Genomic DNA, 8,077 nt, shown 5'->3' with positions numbered 1-8,077 from the left:
TCGGTCAGTTGGTCCACCACTTTGATCCTGACTGAAATATCTCAAAAACTATACTGGATTGATTGCCATGAAATTTGGTTCGGACATTCTTGTCTCCATTATGAATTGATGATCGGTTTGTTTTCCATCTAGCACTATAATCAGGTCAAATTTGTATTCTGTCCATTACTTGGGTTGATGACCAAATACCTTTAAAACTAATGACATTCCTGTCAGCCTCAGCTGAACTTGTGTAGTTGTGTTTAGTGCTAATTAGCAAATGTTAGTATGCTAACCAGTGGGCATCCTCCATGTATGAAAAGTGAAGCCAACGCAGAAGTACCTTAAAGGTCCCATATTGTAAAAAGTGAGATTTTCATGTCTTTTATATTATAAAGCAGGTTTAAGTGCTTTATAAATACTGTTAAACTATCAAAACTCTCAATATACGGAGAAATACACACAGCCGTGTTCAGAAATTGTGCGTTTGAAACAAGCCGTTAGGATTTCTGTCCATTTGTGATGTCACAAATATAAAATATATAGATCATTACACGGTTTTAAACATAAACATTCTAAATGTATCCCAGTTCATTTCTTGTTGCAGTGTATGTAAATAACATCAGCTGACAGGAAGTAAACATGGACCCAAACTGTTAACTAGCAACGCAATTCCGTTGCAATTCCGTTGAAATGCACTAAAACGGAGTGTTTCAGACAGAGGGTAAATACAGGTATATTCAGGGAGACAGTTTGAGGAAAATGTAATGTTTTTTAAACATTACATCATGTAAACATGTTCTAGTACACACACAAAATACAAGTATGAACCTGAAAATGTGTACGATATGGGACCTTTAATTGCATTCTTTCTAGTTTCTAGTTGCCAGCAGGGGGCGACTCCTCTGGTTGCAAAAAGAAATCTGATTGTGAAGAAGTCTATGAGAAAATGAGCCTACTCCTCACTTGATTTATTACCTCAGTAAACATTGTAAACATGAGTTTATGGTCTCAATCGCTAGTTTCACGTCTTCTTCAATACAGCATGATGTTTATTTAGTAAATTATGGTCCCATTTAGAGTCAAATAGACCATAAAGCAGGGGATGCTTTAGGGCGTGGCTACCTTGTGATTGACAGGTTGCTACCACGGCGTTGTCCGGTCTGGGAGTTTTCCGTGTTATCGTCTTAGAACTTTTACCCTTTCACAGTGTGTTTTCAGTTCATCAAAGTTGATTTTAACATTTTGGGCCCCTAAAAATGTCTTATTTGTACTTACAGTGGAGGAAATAAGTATTTGATCCCTTGCCGATTTTGTAAGTTTGCCCACTTACAAAGAAAAGAACGGTCTATAATTTTAATGGTAGGTTTATTTTAACAGTGAGAGACAGAATATAAAAAAAAAATCCAGAAAATCACATCATATAAAAGTTATAAATTGATTTGTATTTTATTGTGGGAAATAAGTATTTGATCCCCTAGCAACCAGCTTAGATTAGTCCTCTCGCTTTAAGAAACTACTCTGAATCTCAACTCGTGACCTGTATAAAAGACAACTGTCTCAACTCATTACCTGTATAAAAGACACTTGTCCACAATCAGATTCCAACCTCTCCACCATGGACAAGACTAAAGGGCTGTCTAAGGACGTCAGGGACAAGATTGTAGACCTGCACAAGACTGGAATGGGCTACAAGACCATCAGCAAGCAGCTTGGTGAGAAGGAGACAACTGTTGGTGCCATTATTCAGAAATGGAAGAAACACAAAATGACCATCAATCGCCCTCGGTCTGGGGCTCCACGCAAGATCTCGTCTCGTGGGGTATCGATGATCATGAGAAAGGTGAGGGATCAGCCCAGAAATACACGGGAGGAACTTCTTAATGATCTCAAGACAGCTGGGACCACAATCACCAAGAAAACCATTGGTAACACACTACGCCGTAATGGATTAAAATCCTGCAGCGCCCGCAATGTCCCCCTGCTCAAGAAGGAACATGTACAGGCCCGTCTGTTTGCCAATGAACACCTGAATGATTCAGAGAAGGCTTGGGAGAAGGTGATGTGGTCAGATGAGACCAAAATCAAGCTCTTTGGCATCAACTCGACTCGCCGTGTTTGGAGGAAGAGAAATACTGACTATAACCCCAGGAACACCATCCCCACTGTCAAGCATGGAGGTGGAAACATTATGTTTTGGAGGTGTTTCTCTGCTACGGGGACAGGACGACTTCACCGCATCGAAGGGAGGATGGACGGTGCCATGTACCGTGAAATGTTGGACGACAACCTCCTTCCCTCAGCCAGGACACTGAAAATGGGACGTGGATGGGTCTTCCAGCACGAGAATGACCCAAAACATACGGCCAAGGCAACAAAGGAGTGGCTCAAAAAGAAGCACATTAAGGTCATGGAGTGGCCTAGCCAGTCTCCGGACCTTAATTCCATAGAAAATCTGTTGAGGAAGCTGAAGCTTCGAGTTGCCAAGCGACAGCCTCGAAACCTTAAGGATTTGGAGATGATCTGCAAAGAGGAGTGGAGCAAAAGCCATCCTGAGATGTTCACAAACCTGGTGACCAACTACAAGAAACGTCTGACCTCTGTGCTTGCCAACAACGTTTCTCCACCAAGTACTGAGTCATGTTTTGCTAGGGGATCAAATACTTATTTCCCACAATCAAATGCAAATCAATTTATAACTTTTATATGAATTGATTTTCTGGATTTTTTTTTTATATTCTGTCTCTCACTGTTAAAATAAACCTACCATTAAAATTATAGACCATTCTTTTCTTTGTAAGTGGGCAAACTTACAAAATCGGCAAGGGATCAAATACTTATTTCCTCCACTGTAGCTCCATCCTCTCGTGTCATTTCTGGTTGCAAAAACCAAGATGGCAACGGCCAAAATGCCGACCTCTTGGCTTCAAAACGGCTGTCCACAAACCAATGGGTGACGTCACGGTGACTACATCCACAATTTATATGATGCTAACAAGCTAAACTAAGATGGTGAGCATGCTTTTTTAAAAGAATACTCCACTGATTTAGCATTACACTCATAAAGTACATTCACACATATAGGCTTTATGCAACGTTTCACATATAGCATACAGTAGTAACAGACTGTGATGCATAAAATGGGTGGATTTCCTCTTTGTTTTAAATAACAAGATCAGGATAAGTAGATTTCAATAATTGTCTTTACTCTGAGAGGAGCACCTTTGCCTTATCATTCCTCGCTGATTGTTTGACTGCCAGTGCAAACAAATGATTAGCTGGAGTGTTAACGAAGTGCTTCATTTGACACCGCAGACATTGTCTTGCTAATGTTGCTGCCCAGTATGAACAGATCACACAGAGAACTGTCTAACACTCAATTAACACAGGGCACACAATTTGTATTACTAGTCAGCTACGTAGAGACATTTTGCACAACACCTCCTGATTCCAGAGTACAAACATCATTTGCAGCTATTATAGCCTCGCAGTTTTTTAAAATGTTTTTTTAAAAAAAACAGTTGATCAGCAGTTTCTTCACATTTCCAGAAGCTAACAATCTCCTTCATTCTCACTAGTTTTACATACGCCTTTAGCTAAATTGAAGCAGCGTCTTCTTATGCATTGGTATGTCCACATGTTCCATCCAGCTGAGCTCACATGTTCTCAAGCGATGAAAGCTTGAATTGGATTTCAGCACTTCATGGATGTGCTTGATTTTCTCCCATTTTACGAGGATCAAACACAGTCTGACTGTAGCCCGGCTCATTGAGCCTGCTGCGGCGCTGAGAAGTTTTAGCGATGGGAGTGTTTCAACCCTGCAGGCAACGCAATCTCTATATCCCAATGTAATTATCAGGATAAGACATTCTCCCTCGGTGGCGAAGGCCAAAGTTTCCTGCCACGGTGCGTGGAGATTTGATTTGATTGAAAAGGCTGTGCTGCATGCTCCGTCCTGACGGGCTCCGGAGCTCCTGCACCTCATGCATTAAGCCTCCATGTCCACATACAATAGCTGATAAATGCATGACTATTTCCTCTTTCTCTGAATCACTGCTGCGTAGAATTCGGAGAGGAAGTGGAAAGAAAGTTTCATACAATTGCCGCAGATGTGTCCTGAAAAATATCCTATAAAATTAAATGTGTATTGAATTTTTTTAAAAAGGAATAACTCTAACATTGTGGAGCTTTCTATTTTGAACCATCTCTGGGTTACCTGCTTGTCAGTTGCAGCTTCCCGTAACAGCATACTGAGGTATCTCATTGCATCTGCTTGAGGCATTTCCCTTCGCCACGTCAGAACACAAACCTGTGCAAAAACAAAACATGTATCCAAGGGAGGGACGGTGTCACACTGGAGGTCACTGGGATGTGTTCCGGTTCACCGGTCGCTGGGGTCACACACATAGCCTACACACCAGGAGCTGACATCCCACAAAACAACAACTGACTGTGCTCATTAATAAACGCTGTAATGTAACTGCAGCACACATTAGCTGAATGGTGTCCATTTGGACGTGTGATTCATTTTTAAATTCCTTGCTTTCATGTTGCATCCTAATTCTATATGCAAAACCGATTCCAGGGAACACACCGCTGAATACCCTGCGCAGCTGGTTAAAAATTAATAGGAATGTCAATGCCTGAGCATTGTGTTACCTTTTAACCATGCGCTTCGTTAAATATTCAATCTCAGGAAGGCAAATATTACATTCCTTTACCTTTAGTTGTGTCTTTGCCTTATTGCTTCCCTCTTTTCTTCCTTTCTCTCTTGTTCTCTTTCTCTCCTGTTGACTCTGATGCCCAGGCTTCCGCTTAATTGGTATTTTTGTTGAGCTTTTCCGAGTGTGAAACAACAGAGCCTCACACCTCAAATACAGTATTTATTCATTATTTTGCACACAGTCGTCTGACAGCAGGAAACCCTATTAGCCGAGCTAATTTAAGGGGCGACTAGCAATCCAATTAGGTCTAATTGGAGGCTGATAGAACAGCCTTCAGAGGTAACCTGCGCCGACTCCGGCCACCGCTGCATCCTCACACCCCTGGACGCCTCCTTCCTCCCTGCGTGAACACCGCTGCCGCCTTGCCGAGGTCTGGGTCGCGAGTCAAACTTCTGCAATCGCGTAGTAATGAAATTGTTACATTATACGCCGCAACAATGGAAATCTATTCATGGTGATGCGGCGGAGCAGAGGGGGCTGTGAGAGGTGGCAGGGGCTAATTCAGCGAGGCCTTCTCACAAAGACCGCGACAATGTCCCGGGTATAGAGCTGTTGTCTCAGGGCCGAGACCACCCCTGCAAACCTTCACTCACTCACACACAATGGACACTGGTGGCCTCTTGGTCGACACTTTAGAAACATGACCTGTAAAAGAAAGACATTCACATAATAGAAAGTGTTAAACGCATGTCTTAAAAATAATGTAAGTGGAGCTTCAGACATTCTGTTTCTTCAGTCTCTTCAAGAGCTGCTCTGTGAATCCATCATGATGTGAGAAGATTACTTTGTACAAACTGCTTCATTTCACAATCAACATATACCCCATAATACTCTTCACATGCAAATTGGACAAACATTCTTCTAGTTTGCCTCCCCTACTGCAATATAATGATGTGCGCTCGTCTATTAGTGCGTTTTATGTACTCTGCACACTTTTTTTGCGAGTGTGTGAACCACTTTGAACTTTTAAAGAGGATCTATTATGCTTATTTTTAGGTGCATACTTTTATTTGGGGTTTCTACTAGAACATCTTTACATGCTTTAGTGTAAAAAAAAAAAACGCTTTACTTTTCCCGGCTTTGATGCAGCACTTCTTTTCACCCTCTGTCTGAAACGCTCTGTTTGAGCTCCGTCCTCCCTCCCAAAAAGCTCAGTTTGCTCTGATTGGTCAGCAGGCCCACTCTGTTGTGATTGGTCAACCGAACCAAACTCTTTGGACTCCGTTCCAGCTCCGCTCTAACTAGCTTTGTTTGAGGGCGTGACCAACTAGCTGCTAGGCAGGTGTTATGCAAATGTGTTACTTGGTGACATCACCATGTTATGGAAGAAAAGGCGGGACTTCAAGTGAGGCTTTTCAGGCAGTTCAGGTGCAGTGTTTCTGTGGGGTAGAGTAACTCCCTTTGGCGGGGACTGTGGGCTTTGTAACTTTGCAGACTTTTTGCATGCACACAAAAACTATAATATCACTCTAAAGGAAAGATAAAAAGCACAATAGGTCCTCTTTAAAACTCACTTGCTAACAGTTCAATGCTGCAGCAACACACTGTTGTTCTGAATGACCCACATGTTAACTGTGTCAGCTTGTTAACTTGCTTATGATATTGTATAAATTAAGAAAAATCCCAAATGAATAATCTAAGCCATACCAAGAGTTAAATCTGGTTTTGACTGGTGAACAAACACACATTGTGTTTCTGTTATACGGCTCTTGGAGCTCTGTGCTGCTTTAAAAAAATGGCATTCTCAAACTCAAGTAAAATGAGCTGAAAACCCCGGTTAAATCAACTCTTCTGACATGGTTTAAATAAACGCCAAAGACGTTAATCTTCATCGTGTGATTTATTTCTGTTGGACTGTACAGCGGTGCGTTGTACAGTTTTATAGCCTTTGTGCCTGTTGGAAGGGGAAAGAACTCCACTTCCATCTGTCTGTTTCACTGTTCACAGACTTCAACAGATCTTTGACAGATACTTGAGAAAAGGTTGATCATCAGGCAAGGATGATCTCTTAAAGTGGCAGTAGGCAGTATATTTTTGGCATTATTGGACAAAAATTCCATAATAACCTTTCAGCATATTGTAATTCAAGTGTTCTGAGAGATAACTAGACTTTATCATGGCTCTATTTTCAGGCTTTAGAAAATCTAGCCCTTGACTGGAGACTTTGACCAATCACAGGTCATTTCATTGCGAGAGCGTTCCTATTGGCTGTGCTCCGGTCATGTGACCAGAACTTGGCGTTCCTTCACAAACTTTATCATTTTACAGCTAAACCGTGCACTACAAGATGATTCTGAAAACATTTAAGGCGAGAAGTAGGCATTAACATAACATAATGTTGATTCATATTTGATCAGCGCTGCCTAGTTTGACCGTTTGGTCGGAGTTCGCGAGTGATTGACAACCGGCTCTCATAGACGACAGCTGGACAGCGGACCTCAGATCAGATCATTTTTGTTAGGTTACCTGTTTCATGTACTACTGTCACGATATTATAAAAATAACTTTTTTTAATCATATTTGCTCCAATCTCGCCTACTTTAGCTTTAAGACTTTATACTATTTAGCCAAAGCTAAGCATGCTGGAGTGGCTTCAGTGGCCATCAGCAGACCGGCATTATTGGCTAAATCAACCAACATGGAGACTCTGGAGAAATGCTTTCAGTTGTAGACATGAGTAAACTGTCATTCTTCCAGAGCTTGGCAGAGTGATAACTGCATTTCACAGGCATATCTCAGGACGTACATGCAGTCTTAAGAATTTCGTGCATCACCTGAAATTTGGACATATGAAAAGTGACATATCTTGACTCTTGCACAGTTCAGGTAGAGTGTGTATTCTAGTGTAATGTGTACTCATTTTATCCCCTGAAGCAGTTTTCAAAGGTAATTCACTCATCTGTTTCATTCAGATCATTGACGTTTTATCTTAAGGAGTATGATATTTTGTTGAATAAAGATATACTTCGTTGTAGGTATGGAGCAAGATGTTTTTTTTATTAAATATTTATCAAAACAATTTCACCACAAAGTGCATTTATTAGCCAGCTGGAAGGTTTCGATCATATCACATGATATTTCTTAGAAGATTGTGCTTGCCCAGTTGTCAAAGAATTGTACATAGATGTTCAAATTTCCCTTTTACTGAGCACTTTATGGACTTTACATTCATCTTAAAAGTTGACAAAATAATCTCAACACAAGGTCCATTTAGTAGCTGCTCTAGAGCTTTCAATTACACAATCTTTCTCAGAATCTTTTTTTTATCTTAATTTTTAAGCCAACACTGACGATAAGTCCTGGAAATTTGAACATTTATATAAAATTCCATGACAACTGGGCAAAATCTATGACCTTTGTTACATGTCATGCTT

Source organism: Sebastes fasciatus, chromosome 21 (assembly GCF_043250625.1).
Source record: "Sebastes fasciatus isolate fSebFas1 chromosome 21, fSebFas1.pri, whole genome shotgun sequence".
NCBI classification, from domain to species: Eukaryota; Metazoa; Chordata; class Actinopteri; order Perciformes; family Sebastidae; genus Sebastes; species Sebastes fasciatus.
This window is presented reverse-complemented; position numbering follows the sequence as displayed.